The 14,967-nt window shown below is 40.7% G+C and overlaps 1 long non-coding RNA gene across 1 annotated transcript in view; it reads left to right on the top strand.

The window, feature by feature from the left end:
- The window catches only part of LOC106871825 (uncharacterized), a 91,625-nt gene that overhangs the window by 71,815 nt on the left and 4,843 nt on the right, over nucleotides 1-14,967 (top strand). The window contains exon 2 of the long non-coding RNA XR_001409702.3: nucleotides 10,142-10,194. This is a non-coding gene — a long non-coding RNA (uncharacterized LOC106871825). The remainder of the gene's footprint in view (nucleotides 1-10,141; nucleotides 10,195-14,967) is intronic.

Below are 14,967 nucleotides of genomic sequence, written 5' to 3'. Positions count from 1 at the left end.
CAGTCAAAGGGTATCTTAGTCTTGTAGACTCTATAGCAACCACACTTGTGCTGGTGCTATGGAAAAAGCAACCAGTACATGCTGTGAAGTGGTTTTCATTAGGAAGAGCATCCAGCCATAGAAACCATATTAGAGCAAACATTTGACATTGGATCTTTGCAAACTATTTAACTCATGTCAGCAAATAACATGGACATTAAATGATGATGATGACGATGATGATGATGATGCGTGTGTATGCATGCGTACATGTGTGTGTGTGTGTGTATGTGTGTGTATATGTATAAGTGTATGAGCAAGATCCAGTATGTGCCAGTCAGTATTGGCCTATGACTTTGAAGGTATCTTCTCCTGCCAATTTAAGGCAAAGGTAAGACATTTTTATAAAAATAATTACATCATCATCATCATCATCATTTAATATCCAGTTTCCATGCTGGTATGGGTTGGATGGCTTGACAGGAACTGGTAAGGCCAGAGGCCATATCAGATTTCTTAGTCTGTTTTGGCTTGGTTTATATGGCTGGATGCTCTTCCTAATACCAACCACTCCACAGAGTGTACTAGGTGCTTTTTATGTGGCACCATCACCAATGCTTTTGAAGCGGAACCAGTACCACTGCTTTTTTACTTGGCACCTTGATTTTATGATCTTGATTCTGTTGTGGTGAACAGCTCTTCTAGAATACAGCATTGCACCATATACCTCAGTCCTCTGTCATCTCTTTCGTAAGGTTCAGTATTTTGAGATTGGCCTTCAATACTTTGTCTCTTCCTGAGTCTCCCTTTTCCACAACTTCCCTTTTTTCTGGTCTAGTATTCTGTCCTGTTGTGAAGGCGCATGGCTCAGTGGTTAGAGCGTCGAGCTTACAATTGCGAGGTTGTGAGTTCGAATCCCGGACCGGGCTGCATGTTGTGTTCTTGAGAAAGACACTTTATTTCATGTTGCTCCAGTTTACTCAGCTGTAAAAATGAGTTGCGACATCACAGGTGCCAAGCTGTATCGGCCTTTACCTTTCCCTTGGATAACATTGGTGGTGTGGAGAGGGGAGACTCATGTGCATGGGCAACTGCTGGTCTTCCATAAACAACCTTGCCCGGACTTGTTCCTTGGAGGGTAACTTTCTAGGTGCAATCCCATGGTCAGTCATGACCTAAAGGGGTCTCAGCATTCTGTCCTGTTATTTTCTAGCTTCATTATCTTCACTACATGTACATCTAATCACTCATATGCCATACATCAATCATGTGTATATAGTATTGATTACTAAAATATTTGGTGAATAGTTTCAAACAGAGCCTACATATTTACATTGGCCTGAGCCTGTTACCAGCTTTTTACAATATATCATCATCATCATCATCTTCATTTAATGTCCACTTTTCCATGCTTGCATGGGTTAGGGGAATTTTGGAGGTACAGCTGGGTACCTTTCCTGTTACCAACACTTACCTGTTTGCACCCAAGTAATATTTCCCTATGGTCAGATATATTTTTCTTGGAAGAAGATTAGAAATGGATATTGTTTTATGACAGTGATGCTTGTTTACAACTATTATATGATGTCAAGACAAGGGAACACACAAACACGCATACATACATACATACATACATACATGATGGCCGTCCACTCGTGGCCGAGGAAGACCATTGCCGACCTTCAGGAACATTGTGTGCTCTAGGACTAACTTATATTTTGCATTTGTGACTCCGTTGGTGGTTAATGAGCCCTGCTCTTGACAAGCATACACGACTGCAAATATTGCAGACCAAGCTTTCCCCATTCACTATACGAGCCGTGCGCTTTCGCGCAGCTCGCTTAAGTTCTTCATGCTGGATACGTGCTCTCTCAAAAGTGTTGATCCCCTCCTTAACCTGCTTCCTCCATCTGTGGCGGTGACAGGCATTGTTCTCCCAGTCAGTGTCCTGCATATCACAGGCCTTTAATACATACATACATATTGTGAAATTGTAAGGATTTTTTAGACATTGATTGATAAGGAATTTGCTATGAATTTTCTGTTTGTTATGTTTTTGTAAATTTTCCATTTGTGCTTTTGTTAAATTTTTGAAAAAAAAAAAAATATATATAGATATATATATATATATATATGCAAAGGGCTTCTCTCAGTTTCAGTCTACCAAATCTACTCACAAGGGTTTGGTCAATACAAGGTTATAGTGGAAGACACTTGCTCAAGTATCTCACAGTAGGATCAAACTTGGAAATGTGGTTACAAACATAACTATGTGTTAGTAAACTGGAATATTTCCTCCAGCCTAAAGTTTTCATATCTGAAGGTTTTTCCTTCCTAGCCTCTGATAATACAGTACTTGTACCACATCCTTGCGTTATTGTTTTTTCTTGTTTGTTCTTCTTTGTTTGGATTCACTATATATATATAAATGTATGTATATCATCATCATCACCATGTTTATTTTTCCATGTTGGCATCTTTAATGTAGTGGGTTAGTTTATCAAATTGCTATTCATTTCAAAGATGCATCATTTTTCTATGAAATCAAACATCTTCCATTGTTTCTAACCTCACCACATCTTATGTCTTTCTCAATCTTCACTTAGTCATATGAACCTTCCACAATTCAAGGCACTTCTTTACCCACCATTTCCACTTCACACTTATCCATCCATTCATTCATCCATCCATCCATCCATTTACTTAAAAAATCCATGAGCAGCAAGTTATCATAACATAATCAAGAGATCACATTCAACTTATTTCTCTGTAATCAACTGAGTCTTTCATGTTCCATAGTATCACAGCCCTTAGATATATGCTATTGCACTAGCAGAGAAAGTCATGGCTGCCATGACTCTCTGAAGTTCTCCATTGTAGATTCCATAATTTCATAGCATTCAAATACTGCCATTATTTCCTAGCCCATTCAAATAAAAGAAGCTATCAATTACATATAGTATACATAGACAAGTCTTTTATCAATAGCTTAGTATGGAACAATGGCAGTGACCGTGACCTCAGCAGACTCTCTAAGATTAATGAGGTGAATATCATGTAGTTTTAGATTGTAACCTACAGGAAAACTTAATTGGAGAGGAGAATTGTAAAGAGCTAGAAATAATATTAAGTTAAACTAATTAATATTGGACTTGAGTAATGAGATACATACAATAAAGGGTAATGTGAGGAGGAGAGCATGTGCTTAAGTGGAAGTGATATGTTACAAGTTAGTTCAGTCAAACACAGGCTGTTATAGTTATGATAGAATAGACAGAGAGGAAACAGCATGTCTGAGGATCACAGGTTGAGGTCATAACTAACTATTTGCTAATCAATGAGATGACCTTCCTTTAGATGTTATCTAAAATGTTTGTATATGTAGTAGCAGCCCAATCTCATATATTAGTAGTTCACTATTATGGGTCTCACTCGAGTTTCAAAGGTTAACAATCAATCAGAGCTGAAAAATTTTGTGGGCTTGAAGAAGAATAATCATTTATGTAATGTAATTTTAGCTATATCATGTATACAAGCTTGCCAGTAAAGATCATTAGAGTGTGCAGTGTTTAGCATTTGCTGTGACGTAAAGATATTTAGTTGTATTTTCATTAGAGAGGGGAAAGTACAAGACTATTTCCTTGATACCTTTTCGTCTTTTATGTTTTACTTGTTTCTGTCATTAGACTGCAGCCCATGCAGGAGCACTGCTTTGAAGAATTTATAGTCAAATTTATCAACCCCATTACTTATTTTTTACTAAGCCTGATTCTTATTCTATTGGCCTCTTGTCAAACCACTAAGTTACAGGGAAGTAAACATACTAACATTGTTTGTCAAGCAGTCTGGTGGGGACAAAAACAGACACAGACACACATGCACGCACACACACACGAACACACACACACACACACACACACACACACACACACACACACACACATACACACTGGTCGCAGTGAATAAAATGTCATCTAAATTACGCAAAAATGAAAATAACACTGACATCTTATTTTAACAAATATATTTACCAAAATTGCATAAAAAATATCTTGAAATACAAAAGAGTAAATTTATTCAATAAAATCGCCATTGGCATCAACCACGGCCTTCAGATGACTTTGGAATTTCCTGCAACTCTTCTGGACAATTTCCTTGTTTAAGTTGGTGAATGCTGCCATAATACTTGCCTTCAGTTCATCTTTGGTGTTACAAGGAGTTTTGTTGGTCTCTTGCTCAGCTGTACCCCACATATAATAATGAAGGGGGTTGCAGTCTGGGGATTTAGGTGGCCAGATGTTAAGGGAGATGTGGTTGCAGAAATTTGTCAGACAGCCATGACTGGGTTCTCCTGCTTGTGTGGCATGATACAGACTCCTGTTGCCAGACATAGGGTCTTCCAGTAGCCATCTTCTTGACTCAGGGCAGCACTACCTCCTCCTGGCATTTGATGTAGGCCTCCATATTGAGTCTGAGGCTATGTGGGAAGATGAATGGAGGCATAACGTTGCCATCACTAGTGATCACTCCAAACATCATGATGTTGACAGGATATTTGATTTTTATCACTCTCGGTACATGCACTATCCTCAGATCAACACCCAAACACTCTGAAATGTTCGTATTGGAGCTTCCAACATGAATGCCAAGTAGTACAGCATGTCATTTCCAAATTTCCGTCAGAGTGAATTGTGTCACGGTGCTGTTTTACTCACAGACGGTGCCCAACTGACCCTACTGTACTGTGTAGTCAACAAGATCAAAAACAAACAATGCACATGCGCGAAATTAAAAATATAAAATGGTGACAATTTACCCATACCACCCTGGATGTATATATATATATATATACATATTATATATAGAAATAAACTTACTTGGAAATGGATGCATGGCATTCAATCAAATAATAATATAAATAATATATATATATATATATATATATATATATATATATATATATATATATATATACACACACACACACACACATATATATAAATATATACATAATATGTATATTTATATATATATGCATATCATCATCATCATCATCATTTAGTGTCCTTTTTCCATGCTGGCATGGGTTGGATGGTTTGACAGGGGCTAACAAGACAGGGGCCAACAAGCCAGGGGCTACATCTGGTATCCATCTGGTTTGGCATGTTTTTTGTAGCTGGATGTCCTTCCTAATGCCACCACTTTACAGCATGGACTGAGTGCTTTTATGTGGCACCGCACAGTAGCATAGTTTCAACAACTGGACTTTAATATTTTTTATGATTTTTATATTTTTATGATTCTATAGACCTTGATGCAAGTTGACTGGGAACCTGTGGCCCACTAAAATTGTTCTCAATTGGGCCCTGCACCTCCTAAGGTCGGCTCTGATCAAAGGGCATCATGAGAGATTTGGTTGCTATTTTAGCAGGTCAAGTGACTATGTAAGAGCTCCTATGTTGGCTTGAAAAAAAAAATAGGCAGCGGTGGTGGTGGTGGTGGTGGTGGTAGTAGTAGTAATAGTAGTAGTAGTAGTAGTAGTAGTAGTAGTAGTAGTAGTAGTAGTCCGATAGTGAAAAAGGAATAAGATATCTTAGCAGGGGTTCAGGCAATTCAGGCAATACTAATTCATTGAAATGCTAAATGTCACTTCATGCCAATCACAACTGACATGCTTAAATCAAAATTGCTCCAAAATGGCCTTTCAAACCCACCAGTTTCCTTATTACCTTAGGTTTTTTTTTTATGTCTTTTATTTTCTCAAATCCATTTCCTTCTTTTTCTGATTTTCTTGTAAAGCGACTGGGTTAAAATAACCAAACAACTTCCTTCAGGCACTGAGAGAGATATTTTCTTTCAGTAATTTCATTCACAAACTATTACTGAAACATACACAAACTCACATATTCACATACATGCACACACATATGCACATGCACACACACTGTCTCACACACACACACACACACATAATGTAATATTCTCAAAGACAGAAACTCTTCAGTGATTTTCCCACTCTTTGTTGCTTCTTCCTTCTTTGCTTTAAATTTGTTGTTGTTGTTTTTACCATTTTCTGTTGCTTGATTTACCAACAGGACTTATAACCAGAAGCTGCAACTATGAGTCCTGTATTGTGAAAGCCTAAAAGAATCATATCATTTCTTTCCATAAACAAACTGTTCAACATTCTATGGAAGAAGCATAACAACTTTTGGTGCAGATAAAAGATTGATAACCAATGAATTATGTATGAAATTACAAAAACAAAAAACAAAAAAAGAAAAAAAATTTTGTGTAGTAAAGAAGCTTGCTTCCCAACCATGTGGTCTTGGGCTCAGTGCTGCACAGTGAGATGCACAGTGGGACTGAACCTTAGTCTTTTACTATAGCCCTGAGCTGATCAATGCCTTGTGAGTGGATTTTGGAGATGGAAACTGAAAGAAGCTGTTGTGTGTGTGTGTGTGTGTGTGTGTGTGTGTGTGTGTGTGTGTGTGTGTGTGTGTGTGTGTCTGTCTGTCTGTCTGTCTGTCTTTGTGCTTATGTTTGTATCTTACTACCACTTGACAACCAGTTTGGTATAATAGACTGATCAGATAAGTACCATGTTTTAGAAATAAGTACCAGGCTTTAGAAATAAGTACCAGGCTTTAGAAATAAGTCCTGAGGTCGACTTGCTTGACTAAACTCTTCAAGGTGTTGCCCTAGCATGGCTGCAGTCCAATAATATATATATATGATATGTTAGGTTGTCAAGAAAGTTCTTACGGAATTCTTAATTTTGGTTTTAAATGATGTATTTTCAAATTATTTTTGTTAAATTACTTTGACTTTATATATCATTTTAAAGTCTATATTCTGCTCTATCTAATGATGTTACTCTTTTTCTTATTGAATAATTAAGACATTTTTTACACAACATTGAATACAACATGGACAAAAAGCAAATTCGCACAATTTTCTTATTCCAGTTCAAGCTAGGCCAAAAAGCTGCTGAAACAGCTCATGATATCAACGATGTGTTTGGCCCAGGAACCACTAATGAATGTACAGCACAATGGTGGTTTAAGAAATTTCATAGCGGCGACGAGAGTCTTGAAGATGATAAGCGTAGTGGTCGGCCATCAGATGTTGGTAACGATCAACTAAGAGCTTTAGTCGAAGCCAATCCACGCACAACTGTTCGAGAGCTTGCTTCTGAATTAGACATAACATATACAATTTCCAACCACTTGAAAGAGATTAGAAAAAAAAAAAAAAACTTCAGAAATGGATGCCGTACGAATTGAATGACAACCAAAGAAAACGCTGTTCCCTTCTTTTATGCAACAAAAATGACCCGTTCCTTGACCGGATTGTGACTTGCAATGAAAAGTGGATTCTTTACAACAACCAGCGATGCTAAGCTCAGTAGTTGGACGCCGACGAAGCTCCACAACACTTCCTGAAGTCAAAGTTGCACGGAAAGAAGGTCATGGTGACTGTTTAGTGGTCTGCAGCTGGTCTCATCCCTCACAGCTTTTTGGATCCAGGCGAAACCATTACGGCGGAGAAGTACAGTCAGCAAATGGATGAAATGCATAAGAAACTCTGACAACAACAGCCAGTATTAGTCAATAGAAAAGGACCAATTCTTCTCTACAACAATGCTCAAATTGCACGAATTGGGCTATGAGTTGTATGAATTGGGCTAGGAAACTCTGCCTCATCTGCCTTACTCATTAGACCTCTCGCCTACCAACTACCACATTTTCAAGCATCTCAACAACTTCCTACTTGAGAAATGCTTCAAAAACCAAGACAATGCCAAACATGCCTTCAACGACTTCATCGCCACAAGAACGCAGGATTTTCATGCTACTGGCATAAATAAACTTGTTTCGCATTGGCAAAAGTGTGTTGATTCTGATGGTGTTTATTTCGATTAATAGTGTTTTGTTTGAGTCGAGATATGTGCATCTGAATTTAAAGGTTAAAAACCACAAGAACTTTCTTGACAACCTAATACTTAATTGAAATAATAAAGTTTCCCCAAAATTAAGCATATACAAACATATATATATAAATGAATATATATATATCATCATCATCATCATTGTTTAACATCTGCTTTCTATGCTGGCTTGCGTTGGACAGTTTGACTGAGGACTGGCAGCCAGAAGGCTGTACCAGGCTCCAATCTGATCTAGCAGAGTTTCTATAGCTGGGTGCCTTTCCTAATGCCAACCACTTCGAGAGTGTAGTGGGTGCTTTTTACGTGCCACTGGCACGAGGGCCAGTCAGGCAGTACTGGCATCGACCACACTTGAATGGTGTTTTTTACGTGCCACCAGCAAGGGAGCCAGTCAGGCAGCCCTGGCATCAACCACGCTCAAATGATGCTTTTTATGCGCTACTGGTATGGGTACCAGTCAAGCAGCACTGGCATGAGCCACAACAATGACTTCACTTGACTAAACAGGTCTTCGCAAACACAGTTTATTGCCTAATGATTGAAGAGTACTCTTAAATGGGCCAGTTATGCTGCAGTGGCATAGGCCACAGTTACGATCTCACTTGGCTTGGTAGGTCATCTCAAGCACAGCATATCTCCATGAGGCCAAATGTTCAAAGGTCATGCTCCACCACCTTATTCCAGGTCTTCCTGGGTCTATCTCTTCCACTGGTTCCCTCTACTGCTCGAGTGTGACACTTTTTCACACAGCTGTCCTCATCCATACGCAACACATGACCATACCAATGCAGTCATCTCTCTTGCACACTACACCTGATGATTCTTAAGTTCAACTTTTCTCTCATACTCATACTCTATCATGTATGCACACTAACATTACACATCCAGCAGATCATACTAGCTTCATTTCTTGCATGCTTACGCATGTCCTGTGCAGTCACAGCCCATGTTTCACTGCCATGTAGCATGGCTGTTTGCACACATGCGTCATACAGTCTACTTTTTACTTTGTTAGCAGCAGAGGTAGGAGCTCTCTGAACTTTGCCCAGGCTATTCTTATTCTAGCAGCTAACCTCTCAGGTAATGGAATCTATCAACTACTTCTAGTTTTTCTCCCTGGCATGAGACAGAAGCTGTTTTCTGCACATTTTCAGTATTTATTGCCCCCGAGCATTTGACACATGCAAAAACTATGTTCCCAGTTAGCCTTCCTTTAATATTGCTGCACCTCTTATGTGTCCATAGTGTACACCAGGTACATCCTATGGAGTTTCTACCTACGTCTTTTCTACAGATCTAGCAGGGCCATCTACCTGAAGAGATCTGTGATTTGTCTGCCTTCCTACTTATTAAGGCTTTGGTTTTTGCTAGATAGATTCTAAGGCCCTTTGATTTTAGACCTTGCTTCCACATCTGAAACTTTGCCGTTAATTCTGATAGTGATTCAGCTATTAGAGCAAGGTCATCAACATAGAGAAGCTTCCAGGGACATTCTGTCTTGAATTCCTCTGTTATTTCCTGGAGGACTATGATAAATAAGTGAGGGCTGAAGAATGATCCTTGGTGGACCCCTACCCCTACCCGGAATTCTTTACTATACTTATTGCCAAACCTGGACAAGGCTGCGTGGTGCTCAGTTATAAAAATAAATAAAAGATGTACATTAAGTACAAGACATCACTAACAAGTGAAGAATACGTAAACACACAGAGATGAGTCCTGTATTTAATGTGTATTTTTTATTTATGGTGATGTGAAACACCCAGAATGAGGAAGTCAGAAAGACCATGATGGTGCTCTAGCATGACCACGGCAGCATGGCTGAAATGAGTAAAAGAGTGTGTGTGTGTATCTTGCACCTTATTCATTGGCTCTCTCTTTCACATTTTCAACCACTCAGTATTGCTTGGCTCCAATGAGACTGACATGCTTTCAGGAAGTATGCTTCTTTTTTTTCTTTTGTTACTCATCAGAGTAGTTCTAATTGATGATGGATCTCCCATCAAGTAAGTGAATGATCTTTGTCAGCAATAATCATTCAGTTGTTTGACCAGCTGAGTTATAATCTGCTCAAATTAAGACCAATTGATCTATCTACCCAAATTTAAATTAATCTGTAAGTGGTTTTTGTATTTTACAGACACACATTTTTGATATCTCTCAGTGTTGAGAATCTGATTCCATTAAATATATTTTCATGTTTTACAACAGGTATGGTCAACTTTTTTGGAGAAGCAAGCTGCATGATACAGGTTTATCATCAGGTGAGCCACATTACTAAAAACATTCAAGGTAATTTATTTTGTTGGCATGCCATTCAGAAAGTCCCATAGCCTGCATGTTGCCCATGACTGCTTTAAGATATGGATAAAGATAGGCTTATACAGTAGAATTTATGAATAAATTTTGCTGTATAAGACTATTTTTGAGCTAAAAGAAATCTAGCTAGAAAGATATAAGAAGCAAAGCACAGTTGGGTCCAAAAGTTCTTGTTGTTGACCTTCCTCCCTCCATCAAAGCCTCGTTCTGCAAAACTTCATTGCTTTATGTTCACTTTCAAAGCAGTCACTTCCAATATGGCATTATCTTTTCTGGAGACAATCCCCAATAGTAATTATAATTTATTCCAGTCATCAGTGGTGCCTTTTACCTAACACTGGCCAATGAAAGCTGGTGGATGGACAATTTGTCAGGCAGATCCCAATTCAGTGGGTATCCGGTAGACTACTGCAGCAGAATGCATCTCTTACTCACACAGTACCTTTGCTCCACAAGACTCCTCGTGATAGAAAGGAAGGCAATATAAATCCAATTACCACAATTAGTCACCATCTAAAACAATTCACACAAAAGATTTTCATTTATTTTGTTCTTTTGGTCCTTGTATTCTTACTGACACATGTATCCTAATGTAGTTCTCAGACTGAATCAGTATGACACAATAGGTAGCAAGGCTGGCCCTTCGAATTACAGGTACAATCCATCTGATGGGATCCCATTCAGTTTCCATGTATCCAGTTTCACTCAGAGCTTGGATCTCACTTAGTCTATAGTAAAACACACTTGTCCAAAATACCACACAATTGAACTGGACACTGAACTTCATGGTTCTGTCAATCACGTCATACACACACACAAGATAAAAACGTGCATGTTTTTATAGTGTATATTTATTTCATTGTTTGTATAATGTATATTTATTTCATTTTGTTTATGTTCACATTCTGTTGTGTTTGTTTTCATCTCTGTCCTTTGTCTGTTTGCTATATGACTTGTCTTGAGCTGCAAGGCCTTATTTTATATCATTTTGTTTGTATAATGTATATTTATTTCATTTTTGCTTTTATGTTCACATTTTGTCATGTTTGGTCCCTTGTTTGTTTGCTTGCTATCTCCCAGTGGCCTCTCATTGTTGATGCCTCCAAAAGGGAACAATATTATCATTAAAGGTTTGAAATAGTTATGATCCTTTGATGTGTGTATTTTCTGTTAGCTGTATTTCTATATAGTTTTTGAATATATATATATCATCATCATCATCATCGTTTAACGTCCGCTTTCCATGCTAGCATGGGTTGGACGATTTGACTGAGGACTGGTGAAACCGGATGGCAACACCAGGCTCCAGTCTGATTTGGCAGAGTTTCTACAGCTGGATGCCCTTCCTAACGCCAACCACTCAGAGAGTGTAGTGGGTGCTTTTACGTGTCACCCGCACGAAAACGGCCACGCTCGAAATGGTGTCTTTTATGTGCCACCCGCACAAGCCAGTCCAGGGGCACTGGCAACGATCTCGCTCGAAAATCCTACAGGAGCCAGTCAGGCGGTACTGGCAACGGCCACGCTCAAAATGGTGCATCTCATGTGCCACCCGCACAAGAACCAGTCCAGGGGCACTGGCAACGATCTTACTTGGCTTGCCGGGTCTTCTCACGCACAGCCCATTTCCAAAGGTCTCGGTCCGTAGTCATCGCCTCGGTGAGGCCCAATGTACGAAGGTCTTGCCTCACCACCTCAGCCCAGGTCTTCCTGGGCCTACCTCTTCCACGGGTTCCCTCAACTGTTAGGGTGTGGCACTTTTTCACGCAGCTATCCTCCTCCATTCTCACCACATGTCCATACCAGCGCAATCGTCTCTCTTGCACGCCACAACTGATGCTTCTAATGTTCAGCTTTTCTCTCAAGATACTTACACTCTGACGGGTATTCACATTGACATTACACATCCAACGGAGCATACTGGCTTCATTCCTTGCGAGCTTACGTATGTCCTCAGCAGTTACAGCCCATGTTTCACTGCCATGTAGCATGGTTGTTCGTACGCATGCGTCATACAGTCTGCCTTTTACTCTGAGTGAGAGTCCCTTTGTCGCCAGCAGGGGTAAGAGCTCTCTAAACTTTGCCCAGGCTATTCTTATTCTAGCAGCTACACTTTCAGCGCACCCACCCCCACTACTAACTTGGTCGCCCAGATAGCGGAAGCTATCGACTACCTCTAGTTTTTCACCCTGGAATGAGATAGAAGTTGTTTCCTGTTTGTTTGCAGTCTTTATTGCACCTGAACATCTGCCACAAACAAAAACTAACTTGCTAGTTAACCTGCCTTTGATGTTGCTGCACCTCTTATGTGTCCATAGCTTGCACCGGGTACATCTTATAGAGTTACTACCTACTCCTTTTCTACATACTGAGCAGGGCCATCTACCTGAAGGGGTTTGTGTTTTATCTACCTTCCTACTTATTAGGATTTTGGTTTTAGCTAGGTTGACTCTAAGGCCCTTCAATTCTAGACCTTGCTTCCACACCTGAAACTTCTCCTCTAGTTCTGATAGTGACTCCGCAATTAGGGCAAGGTCATCAGCATAGAGGAGCTCCCAGGGGCAACCTGTCTTGAACTCCTCTGTGATTGCCTGGAGGACTATGGTAAATAATAGGGGGCTGAGGACGGAACCTTGGTGGACCCCTACCTCTACCCGGAATTCATTGCTGTACTCATTTCCAACCCTCACCTTACTGGCCGCATCTCTGTACATGGCTCGCACAGCTCTCACTAGCCATTCTTCTATCCCAAGTTTCCTCATTGACCACCAGATAAGGGATCGGGGGACCCTGTCAAAGGCTTTCTCCATGTCAACGAAAGCCAGGTACAGAGGTTTATCCTTGGCTAGGTATTTCTCTTGCAACTGTCTCACTAGAAATAAGGCATCAGTAGTGCTTTTACCTGGCACGAACCCAAACTGCATCTCATCTAAATTGATTCGCTCCCTAATTAGTTGGGCTATGACCCTCTCTGTAACTTTCATAACCTGATCTAACAGCTTGATGCCTCTGTAATTATTTGTATCTAAAGCGTCCCCTTTACCTTTGTAGCAGTTGACTATGATGCTGCTACACCAGTCATAGGGTATGACTCCTTCGTGTATCACCTGGTTCGTAATACGGGTGACTAGGCTATAGCCAACACTGCCAGATATTTTGAGCATCTCTGCAGTGATTCCTGATGGGCCGGGGGCTTTCCCGGTCTTCATACTCTTAATTGCTTTATCTACCCTGGTACTATCAACTCGGATAGCTGGTCCCTCTATTGGGTCGACATAAGGCAGGCTCTCTTTCTCCCATTCATTCTCTTTATTAAGCAATCTATCGTAGTGGCATCTCCAGACCTCTTTCTTTGCATCCTCATTTAATGCAAGCGTACCATCATCCATGCGAACACATTTCTCTCCTACAACATCACTATTCTCTCTCCTACACTGTCTTGCAACCCGAAATACCTCGAGTCTTTGGTCCTCACGGCGCAGAACATTGGCAAATCTTTCCTTATCTGCTTCCCCCCTGGCTAAATAAACCTGTCGCCTAGCCTCCCTTCTGGCACATTGGTACAATTCCCTGCTACCACCGTTCTTCCAGTCCTTCCAAGCTTGTTTCTTTTGTCTAATAGCCCTGTCTACCTCCTTGTTCCACCACCACGTTACTCTGGGTTGGGAGGGGACCTTACACCACCCACAAATCTGGTCGGTGGCTTTCAACAGGTTGTCCCGCAGAAATCTCCAATTGTCTTCCACGTTGTATGATGCTATATCCCCTTCTATTTCGTTAAATGCTTCAAGTAACTTGTCTCTAAGTCTCTGTCCGTTTGCAGGGTCTTTAAGCTTCCACACCCTTCTTCTCCAAGCCTGTCTAATTCTGGGCACCCATTTTGCCTTGATCCCAAAGTCGCTAACTACTAATCTATGTTGTGGGGTACATTCTTCGCCAGGGTAGGTTTTGGCATTTATAAGCCGCCCTCTTTCCCTATTTCTGGCGAGGATGTAGTCGATTTGGCTAGAGTGTCTGCCGGAGCGGTAGGTGACTAGGTGACTGGCAGGTTTCCTGAAGTTGGTATTGCAGACCATAAGATTGGTTGCATCACAGAACTCCAGCAGTCTGGTTCCCTCCTCGTTGCGGGAACCGAAGCCATAGCCTCCATGTATGCCATGGAAGCCCCCAGCACGACGTCCGACATGACCGTTGAAGTCTCCAGCCACAAAGAGAAGGTCCCTGTCACTCGTCGACGAGGTAGTTTGCAAGAGGGTGTCATAGAATTGGTCTTTCAGACCATCTGGTAGCCCAGGTTGAGGTGCATAGGCTGAGATGACAGTAGCTAATCTATGATGAAGCAATAGTCTGATCTTAAGTACTCTGTCACTTACTCTAACGACCTCGATTACCTTATCCACCCATTTCTCCGCTAGAAGTATTCCTACGCCCCCGACCCCGTCAGTGTTCCCTGCCCAGAAAATCTTGTACCTGTGTTCTTTGCCTGTGAGGAACCTTGCAGAACCTCCTCTCCATCTTACTTCCTGGATGCAGCACATATCTACGCATCTCCGTTCAAGCATCTCAACAATTTCACCAGATCTACCTTTCAGCGTGCCGACGTTGAGAGTGCCAATCCTAACAGTATGGGTGTTGGGGGTGTGGGCCTGTAGCCTGGGAAGGGGAAAAGCAGTGTCGTGTACCTGAAAAGAAATATATATATATATATATAACAATAA

Source organism: Octopus bimaculoides, chromosome 4 (genome assembly GCF_046866305.1).
Source record: "Octopus bimaculoides isolate indiv1 chromosome 4, ASM4686630v1, whole genome shotgun sequence".
Lineage (NCBI taxonomy): Eukaryota > Metazoa > Mollusca > Cephalopoda > Octopoda > Octopodidae > Octopus > Octopus bimaculoides.
The sequence above is the reverse complement of the archived record's forward strand: the minus strand, read 5'-3'. Positions and strand labels throughout refer to the sequence as shown.